This window comes from Parasteatoda tepidariorum, chromosome 8, assembly GCF_043381705.1.
Source record: "Parasteatoda tepidariorum isolate YZ-2023 chromosome 8, CAS_Ptep_4.0, whole genome shotgun sequence".
Lineage (NCBI taxonomy): Eukaryota > Metazoa > Arthropoda > Arachnida > Araneae > Theridiidae > Parasteatoda > Parasteatoda tepidariorum.
In genome coordinates, this window is record NC_092211.1 from 66,243,555 (window position 1) to 66,268,309 (window position 24,755).

Consider the following 24,755-nt stretch of genomic DNA (forward strand, 5'->3'; position numbering starts at 1 on the left):
CCTAAATTTATTGGGTCAAACTTTAAAAATTCCTAAAATTTATTGAATCAAAGTTTTGAAATTCTTAAAATTCATTAAATCAAATTTTAAAAATTCTTAAAATTCATTGAATCAAATTTTTGAAATTCTTAAAATTCACTAAATCAAATTTTAGAAATTTTTGGAATATATTGAATTAAATTTCAGAAATTCTGAAAATTCAATAAATTGAATTTTAGAAATTTCCAAAATTCACAGAATGAAATTTTAGATTTTTTTAAAATTCATTGAATCAATTTTTTTTAAATTCTTAATGTTAATTTTCGATCTCCACACCAGTTTCATTCAGATTTTGAAAATATTCGAACTTCGTTAATCAAAGAAAAGAACAATTCTATTCGCGAAACCACGGATACCAAAAGCTGGCAAATATGACGTCACGAAGCCAGTAGGAGGAGTCAACAGAAGCTCAAGATCTACGAGTTAGAAGGAAAAAGCCCAGGGAATGCGTTGAAGATCCCCCAAACCAACTCCCTCATAACTGTCTCAGCCGTCGTAATAGTTGGCACGCTTTTAAAGAATCTTTAGTTTCACAAGAAAGTATTTCTTTTAGCTTGGCGCAAGAAACTTCGCCACAACAAGTGGTTCTTTTTTTTTCTTTTAGAGTTTTGAAGTAGAACTTTTTTTCCCTTTTTTTCTTTACTTACTAAGACTGTTTTAGCTATTTTTTCCCCTACTTCAAGCTTAGCCGAAGATACCATTTTATTATAGTCTTTTGAGTGAATTTTTAGCAAAGGAAAGTGCTAAAAAGCAATCTTCGAAAGGTGAGTTAGTGCTCTTGTTTGATCTTTTATTTTTGCTTTTGATTAGCTACTTTTAAAAGAAGTTTTACATTTATAGTTCTCAGACTGCTTTTAATAGCGTTGCTTCATAAATTATTATAAAATACTGAATAAATTTGAGTATTCTTAAAATCTGTGAATGAAATAATTGTTATTTCTGATAGGTAAAATTAATTTCTATTTCTAAATCTAAAAATGAAAATTGCTAAATAAAATATAGTTTTTAGAAAAAAAATTATTGGATTATTTTATTCAATATTTCGAGATATTCTTTAGTTTTGGATATTACTTAAATTTTTTTATTAAATAAAAATATTTTTTTAAAAAAAGTTCTAAAAAGCTGAATGATAAGGGATAAATAGTGAATAATTTTTATATGATTGTTTTTTTATTTGCTTGTTAATAATATAAAAATGCTATGTGCATTTATTGTAAATTTTCTTAAAAATTCATAATAAAATAATAACTTTTTTGCTTCCAAATAAATTTTTCAAAAAAGAAAATTTCCATTTTATATTGCTTTATTTACTAATAATAACACTTTTTTTTAGAAATTCCTAGCAGCTGTTATAAATTATTATTGTAACTCTTAGGATTTTTCTAAAAATGATAATAATCATTTAGTTTGTTTAATGTTAAAGTCAAATCACATATTTAAACTTTATTTGAGAGTTTTTTTTTAATGTAATGTGATAAAACTAAGATTTTATTTACGATTGAAAATTGAAATTTGAACAATTAAAACTCGATTGTTTTTTTCGTTTTTTTTTCAAATTTTTCTTTTTTAAAAATCGGAATATTTTAGTTTTGTTCCAAAGTTTGGCCATATTTTTTATTGTAATAAATCAAATATAACTTTTAAAATGCTTGTATTGGATAAGGTGCAGAATTTTTCGCTAACAAGTGTTTTTTGAAAATTTGCTTAGAATAATTTTTATCAAGTGTTTTTACCTTTTTAATATTTTGTTACTTTTATCATTCATAAATTATAAAAACAAAAAAATGAAGCTAAATAAAAAAGATTTTTCGAAAGACTGAAGCATGTATTTGAAATTATTAAGAAAATATGCTCGAGAAAAATATATTAGAAGTATTCAAAATTTCTATAATTTCATTCAAATTTATGCCTTCCGTATTCTGCCATAAAATAAATTAATCAATAAAATAAATAAAAGAGTTTATCTTGTACAACTGAGCATAAAAAGTTTCGTTTTAAACAAATTACGTAATTAAATTTTCATAAAAAATATCATCTTAGGAATAAATTTATCAGAATATTAAGCTTAAGTGGTGAATAAAAAAACATAAGCATAGCAAAAAATAAATGTTAAGTGGTACTTTAAAAACACTTCTATCTTTATTTTTAAAACATATGAATATTTTTTTAAACTTATGTAAAGAAAAAAAAAATAATTAAGTCAGTGTTGCATAGTAATGAGTATCAAGTTGAATTTATTTTAAGTATCGTTTAATTTTCTTGCTAAGTTTCAGACTGCATATATGATATTTGTTGCAGAAATAAACTGAAATAATAATTCATCTTGACAAAAAAAATTTTAAAACGATATTTTCAGAACTTTTATTGATTTACTTTTTAATCGCACGAGTAATTTTTAAATCTTGATAAAAAAAATTATTTGTCAGTGGTGCACAGTAACGTGCATCAAGTTTATTTTCATCTATTTATTACTTCATTTATTTATTTTAATTGCGATTGAATTTCCATATTAAGTTTCAGACAACGCATGTGTTACCTGTAAAGTGTATAAATTAATCACTCTGTAGTCCATATTAGTCCATATTATAGGCTTAGGGGATAAGCACTCCCCTCCCAATGAGGTGACACAGGTTCGAATCCCAGCGATAGGTTCTCAATATGAATTCTGCACCCGGCTGGCACCATTCACAATGCTGGATGGATTACAGTCCACTTGCCATCAAGCTAACCGGGGAATGTTTTAGTTCTTTTCCTGTCCATTCAACGCAAATGCGGATTAGTTCCATCAAAAAGTCCTCCACGAAAGCAAATTTCTCCCAGTACTTGATACAGGATACTTGTCCCTTGGAATGGGTTCAAAATTACAAGGCCACCGAGTTGAACGTTTATAGTCATAAACTCGAAATTTGAAAAGCTGTTTATTGGCGGTTATAAAATAAAGTTAAATTATCCGCTAGAAACAAGTTAGGGTAAAAAAAAATTGTATTTATGCTGGAGCAACACTTTTATTAACTAAACATAATAATTTTTTTTATTATTATTACTTAAAAATATCGAGTTACTACAATTAAACTACGAAAACATTAAATAAATTAACCCAAGAAACTGATGTGGTATTAAACTACTTGACTTAAAACTTCATTCGCTTTAGAAATATCAATCGACATGTTTCAAGTTCTCAAAAACAGGCGTCCATTTTTAGGATTTTCTAGTCGTTCAATTTCAAATAATGGCAAAATTATTTCCACCCCAATAGCATCAACTCATCTTGATATCCTAGCATCTTGTTTTATTCATATGAAATCTGATTCCCTTTATAATGACATTACTTCCTCACCACATCTCCTTAGCTCGTGGAAATGCATTTTACCCTGATTTGCCCTTCAGGGACCACTGTAGTTTTTCTCGTTATGTTTTTAGTCTTTTTTTCTCTCTCGGCTGCAGTGGTTTTTCTAGTTTTGTTGCTCACCTTTATTTTTCCATTTTTCATTGGCAACTTTAGGTTTTATCTTTCAAACCATTTTTGTTTCGTCTCATTCACGTCTTTCAAGTCTCGAAAATTGGCGCCTGTTTATGAACATTTGCCAATTCGTATGCTTTTGAAGCAAGAGAAGATTGAAATCAAGTAATTGAAACATAATTTGTTAGAATTTATGATCAATCACTTTAAAAATCTTTAACATTTACGTTGTAAGGAACGCTTTAAGGAAATTAACATAATATCATAAATTTATTTTTTCAACGTAAAGAATCTGGTAAATAATTACAATTAATTAATCAACAAATGAATTGATTGAATAAGAGTAACAAACTTTTGAACTTTAGAATTTCGAAAGCGAGAATTTCCATCAACTTGTTACCATATGAACGAAATAATAACCAAATGAATAGTTTAAATTCCGCATATCTCAGATTTATTAACAAAATTATGTTGCCTTTTTTTTCTTTCCTTTTATTTCTTATTTGGGGGGGGAGGAGGATAAGTGACATTATCATACAAATACGGTAATTTTACCTGAATTTTCTTTCTCCGCGCAATTCAACTCGTAGTTAGTTTTCGAAATGTGAAGAAAAAAATGCTTTTACCTGCTCATCCATTTATTAATAATTTATTCTCAGTCGCACAGGAAAAAGTAATATTTCTTTTTCTTTAGTTGTTCTACTATCATAGAAATTATTTCTATATTGTACCAATAGGTTCAATTTGAGACATATAGTCTTGAAATTAGGTTCGTTATACTTATGTATGATTTTTGATTTTGAGTGTTACATATCGAGAAGCAGTTGGCTGTCGAATTTAAAAACAAATTTTATTTTTGAAAAATTACTAAACACGATACCTATGATGCAGCAATGACCAAACCAATAATGCATCAATGACCAAAACAAGTTTAAAAAAATTTAAAAGAATGTATTTTTTGCTCTAAAATTGCAGTTTTTCAGGCACATCTTGAACTTTTTAATCCAAATTAATTGTTAATTTTCAAAAAATTGTAAAAAAAAAATCACAAGTTGAGAGTACGATGAATTATTAGAATATCTAATTTCGAAACAAAATCTATTATTCTGAAGTCAATGCATTCTGTAAATGAACTAACATCTACTATAACGCAAAAAATGACTGAAAAAATGTGAAAGAAACAAACTATTATCTTTGTGCGCATAATTTCGTAATACAGAATACATACTTTACTTACCGTACCATAGAATATGTAATAATAATATTGTAATATAGAATACTTTATTTTGCCTAACGTTTTACTTACCGTACTTCTTAATATAGGACAAATTTTGAGCATTCTGAGGTTTTACATTTTATTTTCATATAAAATAGACTATTTTAGAATTATTTCTAAGAGGACGAACTTTTCCATTTGGCAATTTTCTACAGAAATCTTTCAATACATAACATTCTCTTAAATAATAAAGTTGAAAGTGGTTTTTTGTCTGGAACAATAACTGTTGAAAGATCATGTGTAGGCGTCGCAAATAACTCACTAACGTTGCAAACTTCACAGCGTGCATGGAAATAGAATGACATAAAATTATATTCTGACTAAAACTTTAGGAAATAAATTGAATAACAATTGAGAGTTTCATTAAATTAGGGATTTTAAGGTGGATTAGCTGTAATTAAAAGAGGATTTGCTCACGAACTAAATGTCCAAATAATTTAGTTAGTTAGGATTTTACGTGTTGGAGTCTAGTCTTATCGAACTAGTCTAATCTGTTGCATTAATAATCGTATCGAAGAAATAGAACCAAATCTTACAGAGGACAGATAATACTAGATAATACAGCAAAATACTGGTATTATTTGTCGTTTCTGAGATGTCTCAGTAATTAATTTACTAAAATAATTTTTAGTTAAAGTTTTATGCTAAAATTTCATCGTTTAATATTAAATTAGATGTTAATATGATTTAAAGAAAATCAACGTAATGAATATTTTGCATAAACTATGGTCATTATTTTACTACCTCGAAAATATACCGTTAGAATCGTTGTTAGAATCTTTAAGATTAACCTTATATTCGTACAAATCTGCTACAAAATAAATATGGTGCTAAATAGAACCAAACAATCGGGCTATTAGAACTTGTATACATGATTATATGGTTACATTTGAACAAAAACATAAACAGGACTATATCTTTGTTATCTTATCTTATGATGGTGAAGCAAGTTTGCACCATATTATGGTTTATTGTATTGGTGTTACGATTACACGCTGAACTGATTTTTCTGATTGTAAACCACTTTCGTCCTGATATTGAACAAGACATTTAAATGTTCCACAGAAAGTTTGCATAATACTAAATTTATCTTGAAAAATGCAAATGTACACTTCATTATGATCTAAGGTACACACTGTAAAATTTGACATAGAATTGATATTTAGAACTGATATTTGAAAGTGACACCAATTTTTGTGCCTATGTTGATTCAACGTCGAACCACCAGAAAAATTAAGATTCAACGTCGAACTGATTTTTAACTGATCTGCGGAACATTTAAACGATTTGTTTAACATAAGCACACGCTTATGTTAAATGTTCCGCAGATCATTTGAATTTTACAGATTTTATGCAAATTTGTACTGCATTATGGTTCAACATTAAACTGATTTTTCTTAGATGTTATGTAGTACAAATCACATCAATGCTCAGCCGATCATTTGTATAGTACAGATTTTACTCTTCAATATACAAATTTGCACCGTATTATGGTTTAAAGTCATGTTATGCTTCAACTGATTTTTCGTCTTTATGTTGAGCAAAATGGTTATTTGTTTCGCAGCTAATTTGTATAATATAGGTTTTACATGCAATATGCAAATTTGTTCCATATTAGGGTTCACGGTACTGATATTATGCTTCAAAGTTGAACTGGTTTTACTGAGTTTAACTCAGTTTTCTTGCAAATGTTAAGCAAAGTGTTTAAATTATCTGCAGATAATTTGTACAATACATATTTTACTTTCAACAGGCAAATTTTTACGATATTATGATTTAACGATGGTCTGAATTTTCTTGGTTGCGTAACTGATTTTCGTGCTTCTGTTGAACATAATATTTAAATGCTCTGCAGTTTATTCGTACAATTCAGATTTTACTTTCAATAAGCAAATTTGAACCATATAATGTATCAAGATATTGCTATTATGGTTCAATGTTAAACTTATTTTTTTATGAGAATTTAAACGATTTCGTGTATATAACAATAAAAAAGTTTAAATGTCCTGCAGATTGCAATATTTGATTCCCCGTGTAGTATTACAAATAATACCTCTGGAGGTACTGAATAGGAGATTGATCGTTCTCTAATTCAGGACAAAATTACGGTCTGTTGATGAATGAATGGATGGATGAATGGGTCCGCCTTATGAACAGGCTGTGACGTATGTGTGTTGGAAAAAAATCGGACTTTTGGCCATAGATGGCGCCGCTGGAAAACAGGAAGAAACGCCTTAATGGCATGCGACAAAAACATCACAATGTTTGGGTCTAGAATGGATCTATTTTTATTTATTTACTTTTTTAAAAAAATCTTGTAAATCTTGTAAAAAAGATTGTCTGTTGAAAAAAATAATATTATATGTTAGTAAATTTTTTTAAAAACAAAATATATTTATAAACCCCATCAGGCCCTAGATAATTCTTTAATTTTATAAAATACATTGCTTATTTATTAAATTTGACTATATTTATTAACTGTTCATATGTTAGAGAAGAAGAGGATTCATTTTAACATCATACATCTAGATTACTTTTACATTGATTGCTAGATTGAGGGTACAAAGATTATAAAATAGTAGATTAAAAGTAGTATAATGATTTTTAAGTTTTTTCTAATGTGTGCACTATTATAAATTTTTCGAAAAAAATGGGTAAATAACAATTTATTTAATTACTATTTTACCATATTGAAACAAAACAGTCAAATAATCATAAATAAGATGGTAATCAAACTGTTAACTGTGAGAAAAACCTTTTATTCACTGCTTTCACCTAATAAGGTTCAACAACCAAAATGTTATCGCATCTATAAACCCACCTAATGAAACCGCTAAGCTCCTTGCAACTGCGTGCATATTGTAGCCAAGAGGGCTACTCTGTCAGTCACATCATCAACAGAACAGGAGTTTGAGTCCCAGCGTTGATACCACAATATTTCCTCCATTCCCTTCAACACATGTACTGTTTGTCTAAGATAGGTACTCTGCCAGACATTCGTCTGGAGCTGTGGCGGTGACTATGGTAACGAGGTATGATTATTTCAAGTAGGGGTGTGGGGTCCCTCTTTAGGACTGGTTTCGGCGAGAGAAGAGGAGTCCTCTTCATAGAAGGTACCCTCCCTAAAATGCCCTCTTCTTGTTTCCACAGCACCAGACTGCCGCAGACTTAGTAGCGGTCAGAGGACCTGTCTTAGACAAACAGTACAGTTTCCAGTATCCTGCACTTGCCAATGCCCATTACAAAACAAAAATCTTAGCTCCTATGTACAGTTAAATGTCTTTTTACGGCTTTGAAACCCATGATAGCTCTAAATGGTTAAAATGTATATTTTTGAATTCATAGCTGTATAACTATACTAGCTGTGAACTGTTTCAAAACCGCAAAGGTGAAAACAATTTACTCTAAACTTTACGATTAATTGGATGTATTGGCTGCTGTCGGTTATTTTACCATAATTTGTTAAGACAGAGGACGAACAGCCCCCATCAGCAAATCAAGAGCGAGTAGGTTTTAAAAGTGGATACAGACGTTTCGGAATATAGGAATAATTCCACTGTAGATAATTTAACGAACTTGAGCATTAGTATTTATTGAGAAAGAGATTAAAGTATTAAATATAAATTGAAGAATCAAACCAAATTTTTAAACTCGGAAGTAAGTAATGCCCATATAATGGCATGACAGGAAGGGAAGTTTCAAAAGAGCAATTAATTATTGGAAAGTATTTAATTACGATATGCATTTAATGGGAATGTTAAATACTTAATAAATTGTTTTAGAATGAGCTGTACTCTTAACTTCATCAATAATTGTCATTAATTAAAATTAAACTCATAATTACTTATTTGGAAGTTTACTACAATGTATTAAGAATAATTTTTAATTGTGGCTTATTGCATCTCTGCTTTTGCTTGGACACTTTTAATAAGTTTACGAGTGAATATTGCAATTTAAGAAGGGATGACCATTTATATTTTAAATCTCTCAAAATGCACACAATAACATTTTCAAACTGTCAAAATACGAAATAAATTATTAAATGATAAACCTTTAATTGAATTCACTTTTAATCCTTATAAACCTCATCAAATGTGAATTCTATCTTATTTGGTGCACAAAGATTGCATAAACATTTTAATTTATTGCTAGAGAAGATATTCAAAAAGTTAATATCTGTATTTTTTTCTTAAGCACTTAATGCGCTACACAATTATAACTTATTTCTCAAATGAGTTCTTTAATCTTTTAGGCTACAAATTATTAGCTTGTACATTAAAGCAATTTTAATACCGTAATCAGAAGTATTTCCATAAATATGCCTTGCAGAACTTTCTTGACATACCACATAGAAACATGTTATATTAGAGAATGGGGCATTAAGGAATTTCTAATTAGTAAGAATGTCATTAATACTAATTTAATCTCGTCGGCAACTTGAATGCGAAGAATGTATTCTCTAATGGTCTTACTTTATTTATTTATCTATTTATTTTTGCTCTGATCTAACTTCGACGCCTGAAAATCTAGTTAACGTCTCAGCTTTCTAAAAATGGGTACAAAAAAAATCACTTAGAAGAAATGCTTTGGGGTACAGAATAAGTAAGAATTTGATATATTGTATCATCATTGCTCTGAATCTTCAAGTCGTATGTATATTTTTTTATATCATTTCGAAAAAATAAATTTTTTGATATAAGAATTAAGATCTTGATGATTGTTACATTGCATTATTGTTGCACGGAGGAAAAAAAATTCCGGTAAAATTGCTGCAATGTAGAGTAATAACATTTCTTGTTTAAAAAAATAGTTCTGCTTAATAAAATAAAAATATACGGTACTCAAACAGCTCATTTCGTAATTTTTTCATTCATAAGGCAACCGTTTACTAGAAATTCTGGTATTCATAATTGTAGTTTTTATTACCACACATTTAGTAATAATACACATCTGAAAAATCACATATAGTATGTTTTATTGTTAAATTTACCAAAATCATTACCAGAGCACAGCGGTAAAAATTTCCGAACTTTTGATCGTACTTTTTTCCTCGTTGTAAAATTACATTAAGGGTTCCAAAGGTCCTAATCAAACTATTGACACTGTATTTCCGAGATTGAGGTTAACCCCTATATTTTATAGCCAGGAATTATAACCCCTTCTAAAAATATCTCTATTCGGAGAAAGATTCGATTTCGCGAATTAAAATATCATCAGCACTAACTTATTTGGGGTAACCCCCTCGAATTATTAAAATTGTGACTCAGTGCTTAAAAATTTGTTGTTCGTGTGTTCCGTTTATTTCATTAACTTTTTTGAGCCATGATTCTTTTTACTAGCAAACAAAACTTACTAACAAGGCTATATCTTATAGCATGAAAGTTCAACATTTGAGCATAAAACGAAATCTTTTGCGGAGGGAACCTTTGACCTTTTTCAAAGAAACCGTATAGATTTAATTTTGGTAAATACCCACAAATAATAAATTTTAGTAGATACATTAATGGATATTGATACATGTCTTAAATAACGTTTAATTTCTAAAATCGATAACGTAAACTTACATTTCGTATGTAGAAAAGGTTTTGACTCTGTTCCCTTTGAAAATCTTTTGCCCAAAAACCAGGGATTGCAAAATTTTAAACATAAAAGGACTTTACAGAGTTTCTTAAATTGAAAATTATTGTCATAACAACATTTATGGCCCCCGTTACTTTGACTCTGAAACACTTGTGAAATCTCATAAAATCTCATTCTCTCAGTTTTTCTCAATTTTATTTATGGATTTTAAAATTTTCTGTAGAATTTACTTTAGCTTCAAATAGTGGTTTTCATAGTTTTGAAAGTTACAGACTATGATGATAGTCTTTGAAAGCTTTATCGTCTTATGAAATAATGCCTTTCAACTAATAATTTGCTATTTTTATAAGAGGATATTTTCCTAACAGTTTTTAAGTATAAAAGTTTAGTTGTTTTTTTTAATGGTAGTTTACGAAATAAAAATAAATTTACTGACTAAAAGCCAATTGCTCTTTAAAGGCTCTTTCTTCTTACAAAATAACGCTTTTTAAACACTTTCAGAAATGTCCGTAAGACTTGGCAGTAAAGCAGCAACCCTTTTTTTTTTAAAAAAAAGGAAGAAAAAAACAGTGAACAAGATTTGTATCCAGATTAAGGGTCTCAAAGGGTTGTTTTTTATTTTCGTTAATTTTCAGAAAACGATTTAAAAAAAATTATAAATCTCGTGCGAAGCAAATTCTAAATTCATTCAATAATTGTTCATAATAATTTATAACTAGTTTTTACTGTACACTAGCCGATGCCTGCGAAGAGCTTGTCCGCCTTTTTAAATTTAAATAGTTTCAAAAATTTCGAGAATTAAAATCATACGTTCAAAAATCAAGAGAGTATGGAAATATAAATTCATATTGCATAAATAAGAATTCATATAATGTTTCACCTTAATATATTCGCTTCTTCAGATGTTGAGTATGATAGATAATTTTTCAGATTTGCAAAATGATTATCGTGTTAGTGAATTAAATTGTTCCATTCGACAAATTGATCTATTCTAAAAATTTAAACAAAAAGAAAAAACATATATAAGCTAATTGGCTCATTAACGTTTTTGATATATAAGGAGATAAATTATAAACCTTATCAAAATCAAATTATGTGTCTACTTCCCTTAATTAATTTTTATTGTGTAAGCAATTATAAACTTCTATTGCATGTCTATGGATTTCATTTGTATGATTGTTTTGTTCGTTAAAACAAAATAAAGTTATACTGTCATAAATTTCATTAAGTTGAGAGAAAATACGTATTTAAAACTCTTGAACAGTAAATTATGCATTTTAAAGTAAAAAATAAATTTAAAAAAAATTATTATGAAATTTATTGGCGCTGTTGAAGAACTGAAAGACATCATAACCAAATAATAAATTACTATTTGCGTAATCCTTATGACGTAGAGTTTTTATTAAGCATATTTTTCATACTTTTTGCATTGTTTTGTGTTAATAGATGTCAAAATAAAGGAAAAATATTATAGTTAATATTCTAATAATTTATAGTTATGAATATATCATAAAACACGGGGCTCTTTTATTGCTTTAAAGGTAAAATCTTCCAAAATATAATTTTTCAAATTTGCCCTAATTTGCATTTATTTAGACTTTAGAGAAATAGTTATTCATCATTGAACTTTCTTTTCTTTATAAAAATCAGTTATTGATAAATTTTTGAATACCAATGAAAAAAAATTTCAAACTACTTTTTTGGGTTTTATGCTTCAGTGCAAATATAGTTCTGATAATTTTACTTTATTTTCTCTAGTAACAATTGGACTAATTTTTATGATTAAAAAATGCTAAAATATATTTTTCCCGTAATCAGAGGGCCAGAAAAAAATACATAAAAGGGACACCCCATCTACGTGAAAGGGTTTAAAAATTAGTTTTTACATTTATTTGACGCGTCTAATCGGTAATTAAAATGGGTTTAAGCTTATCAACAAATTTCATTTCACCATTTTTAAGCTTAGAAGAAATATTTTTTTTTTTTGCAATTAAAAGCTTTTTTCTTAGTATTGTGACCCAGGAGTTGAGACTGAGTCTAAGTCTTAAATGTCTGTACTTAAATAAATATAATTTATTTACTTTTGAGTCATCTATCCACTGTTGGAGATCAACCTCTCCTAATCCGTTATAAGGACGGTTTTTGGTCTGCTTTTCCTTTTGGACTGCTTTTTCAAGACAGCAAAAACGTTTCCACTCATGACTAGCTGGTATAAATTTTAATATCGCGAAGCACTGACCAATAAACATCGCGATATTTTCCCCATAAAGCTAATTTATATTACTTTAACATTAATGTTATTATTTTTGTTACTCAAATAAAACTTAGCAATCTTTACAATATTATCGTACTCAATAAATATCGCTTTGCATAATATTCATGACATTGTCCTATCCCATACACCTATGCGTATTATCAGTAGATGGTGATCTGTGTTAAACCAAAACAAAATGTTGTTCGACTTGTTGAAGAATTTAGTTTAACGGTACTAATAACAGATAAGTACTATGGTCAGAATTGTTATTGGTCAGAATTGTTATTATTTTATTTACCGGAACGTTGCCAGAAGTAACGTTACTAATAATGGCCCACTCCTTGGCGATTTGTCGAAATCTCGCCAAACTAGGTTTCTGGAAGATATTTCGGGGATATATGTTCCAACCTTGCAGAGCGTCTATTTTTATTATTTTTTTATTCTATTTTATTAAAAGTATTTTAATAAATTTGTAATTATTTAAATTGTTTTTTTAATAATAAAAAACAACGTTGATCCAATTAATAATCGCCAACTTGGCGATATTTCTAAAAGTCGCCAAAGTGAGACCTGTTCTAGAATTTTGGCTTTTTTTTTTTTCTTTTTTATAAAGTTTATAATATTGTCCTTTGAAGGGTAATTATATAATGTTTTAGAATTTAAAATTCGTGATCAGAAAAAATAACTATTAAATATTATTATTATTATTTGGTTTTGAAATGTTTTTGTATATTAGAGTTTAATACATTTGAGGACGAATAAGAATCGGTGTATTTATGTTAAAAATTATCATTGATTATCAAATAAAATATGTCTTCAATTTTCGATAACTTATGCTAGCCTGCATATTTGTTTCTTGCATACTTTACCTCTACACTTAAATTATGAGTTCAGTATGGTTTAAGAATATTTAACTTTTTTTCTTGAGGTTTCATCTGCTTCTATTTTTTAATTTTTTTTTTCTTTTTTAAAAACGTAAATTTCTTGACAGCACACGTTTTTAAACTATAACAATGTTTTTCATCAATGCATTTTTAATACTGCCTCGAAGAATAAGACTCCGGAAAATGGTGATTGTTTACAAACCACCCCTTGAAAATTTGCCAACTGCTGAAAAATTGGCCAACAGCTGAAATTGCTGCTCCCGGTCAAGATTTATTAGCGAACATACACCCAGACAAACTTTCGCTTTTACATATAGAGAGGAGAAAAAAATATTAATGAGCAAAATTTAATCAATCTACTAGTTTCTTTATTTAAAAATAATTTTAAAGTAATAATAAAAATAATTAAAAAAAAACATTATTAAAAAAATTTTCTGCTCTCTGAATTGAGCGTTTATTAGTGAAGTTTTCCGAAATTGTTTTAAATAAAAGACGTGAATAATTATTTTCCAATATTTCATAAAATAAAATTCAAATATGATATTTTGATAACATCTTTACTCGTCAGGGTAAGCATGTTTTAGAAGGCAAATATCGGAAAAAAAGCTTATTACTTTCCTCAAAGGTTACGAACAGACATCATTTCAGACAAGGTGATGTTAGAATTATTTGATAATAAAAACAATCTCAAGCGTCCTAATGCTGTAAACTAAAAGAATGGAAAAGTACGGAAATTTAATTACCTAACTAGAGGGTAATTTTTATGCTGCGAATGTTTCTCCCGGTATGTTAAAGAGAAAAAAAAGTTTTATGTTCTTTTAGGTTTAGCAAAATACTTAGAGGTATTTACCTTAAAGACGTTTCTGAAAGTAAACAAATGTTAGGATAACATCTCTGAAATCCTTATCGGAAATTTTAATGACGTTTAAAAAGTGAAGGTGATATTTTTTAATTAATAAGCCGTAAAATACCGCTGTTTGCTAAAAGTTTTTGAGTCATAAAAGTCGTTATGATAATTTATTATTTAATTTCGATAATGCCTTGATTAAATGTGAAGGCTAATGTAAAATTTAATGTGAAGGCAATAATAGCTAGAACACCTCTTTTTTATATAATTTAAAATTGAAAAGAAACTATAAAGATATAAAAAATATTAAAGAAATTAAAAAGAAAAAAATAATTAAGAAATAAGTAATTAAAAATTAAATAAAAAATTTATAATTAAAAGGAAAATAAAAATAACATTAATGAGCAAAATCACCGTAGAATCTATATGAAAATAACCTCGATATAGGAACATAGTTTTTGCTTACTTTTATTATAACTAAACAGTAATAAAATGTTTAAAGAAAACTCTAAATAATGGGTATTCGAAAAGACTGACGATTTAAAAAAAACTCAATTAAAGAAAACAGAAGGATAAAAAATTGCATTGTTTGCTGCTTTCTGTTTGGGAAGCGTTTTATTGTCGCAAAGTTTTTTTTTATTACTATCAAAGTGTGTCAACAGATGACACTTCTTACTGGAAAACTATAAAATATTATTTTGTTGATGATGATAAAACTTATCCCCTCTAATCTGCATCAGATCAGATTCATGAGTTCGTTCGCTTTAAATATCTCCGAAACAAATATAGGTCTCTTCAGAAGTTCCTCGCGTAACAAGTTAACGCAGTGGTTTCTTCTTTACTACAGTTCTGTTGCGCAGTAGCTGCTGTTTTACTACACTTCTGTTGCGTGGTGGCTTTTGCTTTGCTATACTTTGCCCAAACTTAAAATGCACCATGGGAAACATCTGAGGGATTTTAAATGTCTTGTAGACAGATTGAGGTAACTTGGTTTCTCCTTTAAAACTAACTGAAACATCTGAGGCATTTTAAATGTCTTGTAGACAGATTAAGGTAGCTTGATTTCTCCTTTAAAACTAACTGAAACTTCTGAGGGATTTTAAATGTCTTGTAGACAGTCAGATTAAGGTAGCTTGATTTCTCCTTTAGAACTAATTGAAACCTCTGAGGGATTTTAAATGTCTTGTAGACAGTCAGATTAAGGTAGCTGGATTTCTCCTTTAAAACTAATTGAAATATCTGAGGGATTTTAAATGTCTTGTAGACAGATTAAGGTAGTTTGATTTCTCCTTAAAAACTAATTGAAACATTAGGACTTCCATTTTGATACTGGGAATATAGTAGAGGTTGTTTCCGAGAAGTGTTTAAAGAAGCCTTACTTCTCTTGTATGGCTCAAGATACATCAGAGGTTCTGCACCAACCTGATTCATTGAAGTACTTTCTTTCGTTAGAGAATCATCAATATCGTTATACTTAAAATTCACATGGGACAGCATCCATTGCAGATGAAACACAGACAAGTTATTAAGCTTCTCTTTAGTTCCAATTCCCTTTAAATATTATTTAAAAAAGTAACCTCTATTTGAAGAAACAACGTGTCGTCCTCTTAGTACAGCATTAACACATACTTGAACAACTATTTCAGTTTAAATGATCTGACCGGTAATTTAAAACTAATTTTTTATATATTTTACTCAGTCGGCGGTGCAGTCCGCTGATGAATTTAGTAACTTATTTAAAAATTTGGTAAGAATATCTAATTAGTTTCTTAAGAAGAATGTATTCAAACCGTGCATTTCTATCTTTTTTCTCGATTGATTTTTCAAATCATCAACAACACCCGATAATTTAAATAAAGCCGACACAGATAACGATAAAACACATAATTTGCAAAAAAATATGAAAATTATAGCGTTGAGTCAGAACAAAAAGAAGAAAAACGTGGAGTTAAAGATTTTTACGTACTTTTTGCAAAGTGTTAAAAATAAAGTTGATTCCGAAAACATAAAATTGTAAGAAAGTCTCTCGGAAAAGATTTCTAAGAAAGGCCAGGGCCCACCCAGGACTGTCGTGACGAAGATCTTTATTGGAATCATTTGCTTAAGATCTGATATATTATCTTTCTATTTATCATATGGCATGGTTTACAACGAAGTCTAAACCAATAAATAAGATCTTAGTTTATAATCTATCTTAGTTATTATTAGTTCTATTATTTTAGTTAGTATTAGTATTAGATCTTGGTTAATATTTGTATGATGAAGCTAATGTTCATACTTTAGATAAGAAGAAAAAAAGACTGGCCATTTTTATTTATTTATTTTTTTAAAAATACGAAGTGTCTTCTTCCAGCTTCATAAGCTTTATTCTTCACAATTAAGTAAGATTGTAATAGATGCTTATTAAAATCTTATTCTATGTGATAAATCAGCAAATGTCGTATAATTGAATTAGTTTCATGACTGGGGGTCTTCCCTATCGGCTGAACAGATTTTCAGTCTCTTTCTGATCGTTTTTAGCCAGCATTCCAACCTTTGATCGCTCACGAAATATTAAAATAGAATAGTCTGGTATTCTTGTTTTGCAATATGCTCGTACAACATAAAATAAAACTGTCTGGCATTTTGACATTTCTAGACCAGTAAACTTATACTTCCTAGGATATTGAAAGCAGAAATAGTTAAAATAAATATTTATATTTCTCTTATAGTATATAAAAATATACTGTACAAACCAAATAAAAAAACATTTTTCTATTTGTGTTCTTATAAAAAATTAATTTTCATGTTGATGTTTCGTAAATGGCGAAATGAGCGTCTGTATGAGCATGATATCATTTGTAATTACAATCAGCTTTTATGATTTAATATAAAAGTTCTTTTTTTTTCGAAAAAAAAAATTCTAAGTAAAATTATGCTGATTTTAATTTAATGGTTTTGTTAATGTAAATTTCATTTCTCTGTAAATTTTCATACTTATTTCAAAACTTATTCATACTTATTTCAAAACTTATATTATTATAGTTTTCATACTTATTCAAAGTATTCATACTTATTTATTTATATTTATTGATTTCATTCGCATTGAAGAACGTCGTTACTAACGTTTGACTACTTTTTGTAGGTATTCTACTTGATTAAAAATTTCATTGGCTTCAAAAAATTAAGAAGATGGGAGTAACAGAAGTAGACATGTTTCAAGCTCTCAAAAATAGGTGCCCATTCTCAAGATTTACCAGATGTGAATGAGGTAATCAAAAGTGATTTGAAACATAAAAGTCACCAACGAAAAATAGAATACTTTTATTNTATATATATATATGGGCTCCTACTTTCAATTTTAATAATTCTTTTAATAAGTTTGTTTTACTAATATTTAGGCAATACCGTAAGTATTTTATAAAGTAATTTGAAATCTATTGTATGCAAATTGAAATATTGTTCAAGTTTATTTTTAAATTACGCATATTTGCATATTTTAAATTACGCATACTTGCAAACATTAGAAATTTTATAGTTAAAATTTCAATTTCAATAATTCTTTTATTACGTTCATTTAACTATTATTATTAAGGCAAAATCGTAAGTTACTTTATAAAGAAATGTGAAATCTATTGTACGTAAAATCATGGAACTACGAAATAATTTTTTTTTAAATGCAATAAACCTTTTAAATGATATTTAGAAATTTCGTTTTACTTTTTTTCATTAGAAAACGAGGAGTATTTGAAAATAGAATTATCGAGAAATAAATTTTTTTTATCGTTCTGCAGGTAAATAATTTAAAATAAGAAAGCTCTTAAAAAATAGTTCACACATGACTTTTTAAAACAGAAAAATACAATAGACAAGGCAAAATCTAAAGTTACCGCTTGAATCAGGTTATCACAGCAAGCAACCATTAAATAACACAATATTGTAAAACCATAAACCAAAAGTCATAAACGAGTATTTGATTTAGGGTTTGGCGACATTGGTTTGAATTTTGGATTATTCAGAAGCATCTACATTGAGAAAAAAAGTATAGTCAAACAGACCGGAGAATGGTAAAATTTACCGAGTTCCTGCTTTATGCAAATTTACCGTGCTTCATGCAAACACCAAAAACCTGGGTAATTTTTACCGAAGCGCTTTGATAATGATTTTAGTAAATTTGGCAATAAAATTTGGTTTTATAATATGTGATAAAATTTTGTAAATATGATAAAGTTAGGTATTTTTATGATGTTATTTAGAGCATGGCAAAAAAAAAAACATTTATTCGATTAAATTTACTTTACAGTTTTGCATTTTTCACGAATTGTGAATTTTGAAAGCCGGAATTTTCTGAAATCCGTTCCCGTATGAACGGAAAAATTACCACGTAAATGGTTTAATACCAAATATTTCGGTTTTATAAGCCAGAATTCCACTTTTATTTACCAGAAATGACCATATGACAGTGTACTGTACAATAACAACACAGAAAAATCGTCACACGATTTCAAAAATACTGCAGTTTTTTTTAATCATATTTCGTGGTGTACTGATTAAAAAGTATCGTCTAAACTACCTGAGTATGGTAAAGTTTACCGTGTTTCTAGCTTCATGGAAGCACCAAACACAAGCAAATTTTTTTTAGCTCTTGCGTGATAACTTTCCGTAAAATTTAAAAAATAAAATTATCACCCCTCTGTTTGGTAGTAAATGCTATAAAATTTGGTAATTTTATCATAATAGTTTAGAGTATTATGATAAAAACATATTCAGATTTGTATAGTTTACTAAATACGAACTATAATTTTGATAATTAGATTTTATGTAAACCGCCACCGTATAGACGAAAAAATTACTAAATAAATGATTTAAATTATTTTGGTTTTATTAGTCAGAATTGTTATTACTTTATTTATCAGAAATGTCATTACGAATCAGTACGGTGATTTTGCCAGAAATTTTTCTCTGTGTAGACAGTTCACAAGAATGTCATCATACTCAAAATATAAAACATTTGACCTTCAATAAGTGTTAAAAAAGGTACTATGAAGCAATGTAGTCTGGTAGTATATAGAATAAATATTAAACATGTAAGAAAATATCATAATGTGCCCATTTATAGTCTTCATAAACTCCAGAGAGCATTGTCTCCATTCCCCTATCAATCTCATAAATATTCATATAACCATCCATTCGACAAATAAATAAATAATAAACAAATAGTACAGCTCATTTTCAGTTCTTTGACTGCTTCATCTTTGAAATATTTTCAATATTAATAATATTTTTAAATATTTTAATGTTAGAGAGCTGAGCAGAAGACCTGAAAATAAAAATGAAAGAAAAAAATTAACTAAATAAAAGGTTAGTTCTCAAAACTGTTAAATCAACAATGTTTTCGTGTAAAATATATTTATACCCTTATGAACTCATAAATTAATTTTCTTTATGCAAATAAAATAAAATCATCTTACAAAAAAAAATAGTGATCTTTATGTTTTTTTGACAAACATAAATATTTTAAAACTACTACGAATAATCTATATACATAATAATAAAAGNTGTTTTCGTGTAAAATATATTTATACCCTTATGAACTCATAAATTAATTTTCTTTATGCAAATAAAATAAAATCATCTAACAAAAAAAATAGTGATCTTTATGTTTTTTTGACAAACATAAATATAATTTTAAAACTACTACGAATAATATAATAATAATTTCAAAACTAATACGTATAATATATAATAATAAAATTTTCTCACGTCAATTTAATTTACATCTTTTTTATATAACTCGGAAAATTAAATCTCTTATTATAAAAGAGAATTCGATAATTATTTTAAAAAAACATTTTGTTATACACAATGTTTTTGCGCTAAAAAAAACTTTTTAACACTTTATATATCTATTTTTTCACTGCTTAAATTACCTCAATTGCAGGTTATTCCATCTTTACTTAGCTAAAAATAATTATAAATACATTATGGCAAACAAATTACGATGAATGCAACTATGTAAGTCTTATGTATTAGTAGCATTTTGTTAAGGAAAATGGTAAATACTTTTAAAGATAAATATATAAGCACTTCATAATTTCGTATTTTCATTACTTATATTATGCAAATATTCCCCACCATATGGTTTTGTAGATAGAGCTCCTCGAATTATTTCTTCGAAGGCCATTTCAATTATTTTCTACAATATTCGTGCTATCAATACAGTAAAAATAAAAAATTTCACTTTTGTCATAAAAATTTATCGGAAATAATACTTCATATGATTAGATTTATGCTTCCCTGCCTTATTCCCTTTCTGTCAAAACTTGGCGTGAGGCATCGCATAACTATTCACCACTTACTTAGAGGAGAGTACTTTTCAGTTTGTCAATGAATGGAATATTTTTTTAAAATTTTTATGTTATTTTATTTTTTCGTGATTAGTTTAAAAATTCAAGTACGAGATGGTAAGACCAATTAGAATTAATTCAGTAGTTATGAGGATTTTCGTACAAGAAATATTGTATTTAAGTTGTAGCTCATTACACATTTGAAAATGGCTGTCAAGACAAGTTAAATCTTGTTTCTTACTAAGTAATTTTTACGCTGAATCTAATGAGATTTCAGTCATAAGAATTAAAAGTTTAAAATTTGAGGCAGAAGTTTAATTCAGTCTGGTTTTCCTCGGCTTTTCTTTTTCTTTTTTGTTTTGAAGATTCTCCTCTGCTATTGTTTATTGATACCTCGTCCCGCCCTATTCAGGGCACACGAGAGTAGAACAAACATTCTACAGACAAAACATACATAAAACATAAGTAAAACACATAAAATTACAACAAAAATAAATGGCTTTTACAAAAAATAGAAAATTCTCCTCTGCTATATTAGATTTTCCGTATTAGATTTTTTGTAGATTCTCCTCACTGTTATATTCTCCATAGATTATCTTCGACTCTATTATATTCTCCGTATTAAATTTTCGTAGATTCTCTTCTGCTCTATTAGATTCTTCGTATTAGATTCTTCAAAGGTTCTCTTCTGCTCTATTAGATTCTCCGTATTGGATTTTTAGTAGATTCTCTTCTGCTTTATTAGATTCTCGTATTAGTTTTTTCGTAGATTCTCTTCTGCTCTATTAGATTCCCCGTATTAGATTTTTCACTGATTCTCTTCTGCTGTATTATATTTTCCGCATTAGATTTTTCATATATTCTCCTTTGCCGAATTTGCAATAGACATTTCGGCTCAGAGTTGCTCACTTCGACATTTTCTTCCCATGTTCTCAATTCGTTAATTTTAGCTTTAAAAATGGTTTAATAGTACTTATTCCCATGTCCCTGAGTTTATTTGGTTGATTTAGTTCATAAATAAGTCACATATAAATAAATCACACATTTTATAATTTATAATTTTTATTTTATAAACCGTCGCTTTGCAACCGACCCAATTTTCGGGTTTGCGACTACTAATGTTCAACTCCGTAGCCTTGTCATTTTGAACCCAATCCAGAAGACAAGGAAACTCCTGGACCAGGTATTGGGAGAAATTTGCCTATGTGGAGGACATTTTGGTAGATCTAATCCGCATTTGCGTCGCAGGGAGAGGAAAAACCACGAAAACCTCCCATTGTTAGCCTGACGGCAAGGGGACTCTAACCCATGATTCGTCTACACACTGAGGATATTTCACGTCAGCACTGTGGTCGGTGCAAGTCAGATGCGGAATTCATATCGACCAGCCATCGCCGGGATCAAACCCCGGTTCACCTCATTAGAAGGCGAATGCTCTATCCCCTGAGCCATCACGGCTCAAGTCACATATTTGCATAAAAATTTGTTGTCAATTTTAAAAGTCTTTAGGTGATCCGGACTATGTTTAAAGTTTAATTTTTTGNATGATTACTTGAAATCTGTTTCTTCACTGCAAGAAATTCAGGATAGAATTATTATAAAAAATACTGGAATCATTAATACAGCATCCGTAAAATGCATTTTACCATAAAATCCAATGTTACCATATAATTTTATACCTTAGTTTTTACAGTAATATTTATTTAATTATTGTGATTCAGTGATCTTACGGTAAATCTTACTGTATAAATCATTATTTATTTGTTTATAATTTGTATAAATCATTATTTATTTGTCTACACCAAATAGTACAAGCTTGAAAAGAAACAAAGAAATATCCCTAACTCTGAATACATCTGTAATTCAAAGCACTATTCTAAATAAATTAACATTTATTAAAAGCAACGTACTGTTTGTTCAGAATTAAATACACATTACCATATGACTCTTGCTAATAGCTTTAGCATAGTTACATTTCAAACAGAATTTAGTTCATCTCTCTAACAGCTATTAACAGTCAGCTTGGGGAAATTTCTCATTATTTCGATTTGGATAAGAGATTAAAAGGATATACTATATTCAATGTAAAATTTTCTGTTCTGTTGGTGTATTAAATCGATTAAAAAAACAGTTTGTTTCATAAATTTTATTAATTTATCTTTTTAAGTTACACACAATTTTATTAATTTTCCTCTTTTTAAGTTACACACATCATTGGATTATTTAAATTTTCTGTCCTTGAATTTTTTATTCACTTTTAAAGTTAACTTCTTCGCAAAATATTTTAGATTTAAATTGTTATTAAAATAAGTGAAAATATCCAAATTAAAAAGGAATAAAAAAAACATGATATAGTTTTTTAAACAAAAATTAATTATTCCCACAACAATCAAAATAAATAAATAAAGTATCTGGGAACTTTATTTAGCAGATTTTCAGAAAAATGCTACAATATAAGACATTGGGAAACAACGTACAGTGTACAAAAAAGGGAACAACCCTGAATAACTCTTGATCTAATGATCGGATTTTCCCATTCTACGACTCAATTTTAATGTCTCGAAGGGGTGACCTCAAATATGCCAATTAAGAAGTGCAAACGTTACGAAAACATACACAAAACATACTTTCTCTGAATAAGCATACTTTTTTTGTGACAGATTTGGAATTTTGTCCCCTAAAATATACGGGAAATATAGTCAGGAGAGCGCTTCAAAGAATAGACCCCTTAATGCTAATTTAACTTTTTGATTATTTCGCTATGTCTCGAGAACTTTTTAAGTGAATTAAAAAAATTTTACACACAATAATAAAATTCGTTTGTCCAAAGATAATTCCATGCAAAAAATAATTTGTGGTAAATGTTTATTATTTTTTATTATTTAAGATTGTTTTAAAAAATTTTGAATTGTAAGATATACAATTCTTTGCATCATTTTAAAGAACATAACTTACAAACAAAACAAACTACATAATAGCAAACTACAGCAAATACAGAATTTGAGTAAAATCGGTCGAATAGTTCCTGAGAAACTAAATTTTAAGCATCTGATTTTTTTGACATAAATGTTTTCCTATTATAGTTTCATAATATATACATTATCGTTCATTTTGTAAAAAATTGATTAAGAAATTCCTTTTATTTTATAATTTATTCTGTGATAAAAATGTAAGTTTATTAAGTGTAAGTTTATTATATGTTATACAAGTGTTAATATGCTATATAAGTGCTAACATGTAAGTTAAGTGCTAACATGTAAGTTAAGTGTTAATATGTAAGTTAAGTGTTAATATGTTATATAAGTGTTAATATGTAAGTGTTGATATTTTTATGTCTTTTAATATAATAATTAAATTAATTCACATTGTAATAATCTGCTTTTTAATTCATTTATTTTTGAGTTCTCAATTCAATAATGCCAGCAAACTACATTTAAAAACATATATCGTTCTTGAATAAAACTAAACATCGTAATAGAATCACAAAAAATTCCCCTTAAACAAACAAGAAGAAAGGCTTAATCTTTGTGTTATGAAAAACAAGACAACTTTAAAAAAGCTCCAACAATACCATAGAAATAATACCACATAGAATAACACAATATAATGTCGCTTTATATCGCATTATTTCTTCGTTTTTGGTGTTTTACTTTATCATACATATCACTAATTCAATTTAATCTTCACTTTTATATCAATTTTATCAATAAATAGCTTTTCATTTGAAAGTGGAAAAAGAAACTGGCGACCTTTTTACGCTGTTTCTCGTAGCTGTCTCCAAGGAAAGTGCAAAAGCCATAGTTTAAGAGTCTTACACTTGAAGTAATGTGTTTTTAAACTTTATATATAATCTCGCCGTGAAGAATTATCTCGACTTTAGAACAGAAAAATAACAATATTTTAAATATATTAAACTTTTTTTAAAAAATCACCAATTTGGTGACATTTTCCCCTGGAGGAAAATTATCAAAATCACTGCCGTATTCTTAGTTCACGCTAATTTTTATGGGCCCAAGGAAAGCAGCGTTGGAGTAAGCTTTGAAATATTAAAAATTTAGACCATAAACTCTTTTCATTTTCAAAAAAATG

The 24,755-nt window shown here is 28.0% G+C and overlaps 1 protein-coding gene across 1 annotated transcript in view; it reads left to right on the forward strand.

The window, feature by feature from the left end:
• The first annotated feature begins 464 nt into the window (after positions 1 to 464).
• LOC107440975 (orexin receptor type 2-like) overlaps positions 465 to 24,755 on the forward strand; it is a 92,083-nt gene continuing 67,792 nt past the window's right edge. Inside the window, exon 1 of the mRNA XM_016054083.3 lies at positions 465 to 803. The gene's annotated coding sequence lies outside the window, so the exon portion shown is untranslated. The remainder of the gene's footprint in view (positions 804 to 24,755) is intronic.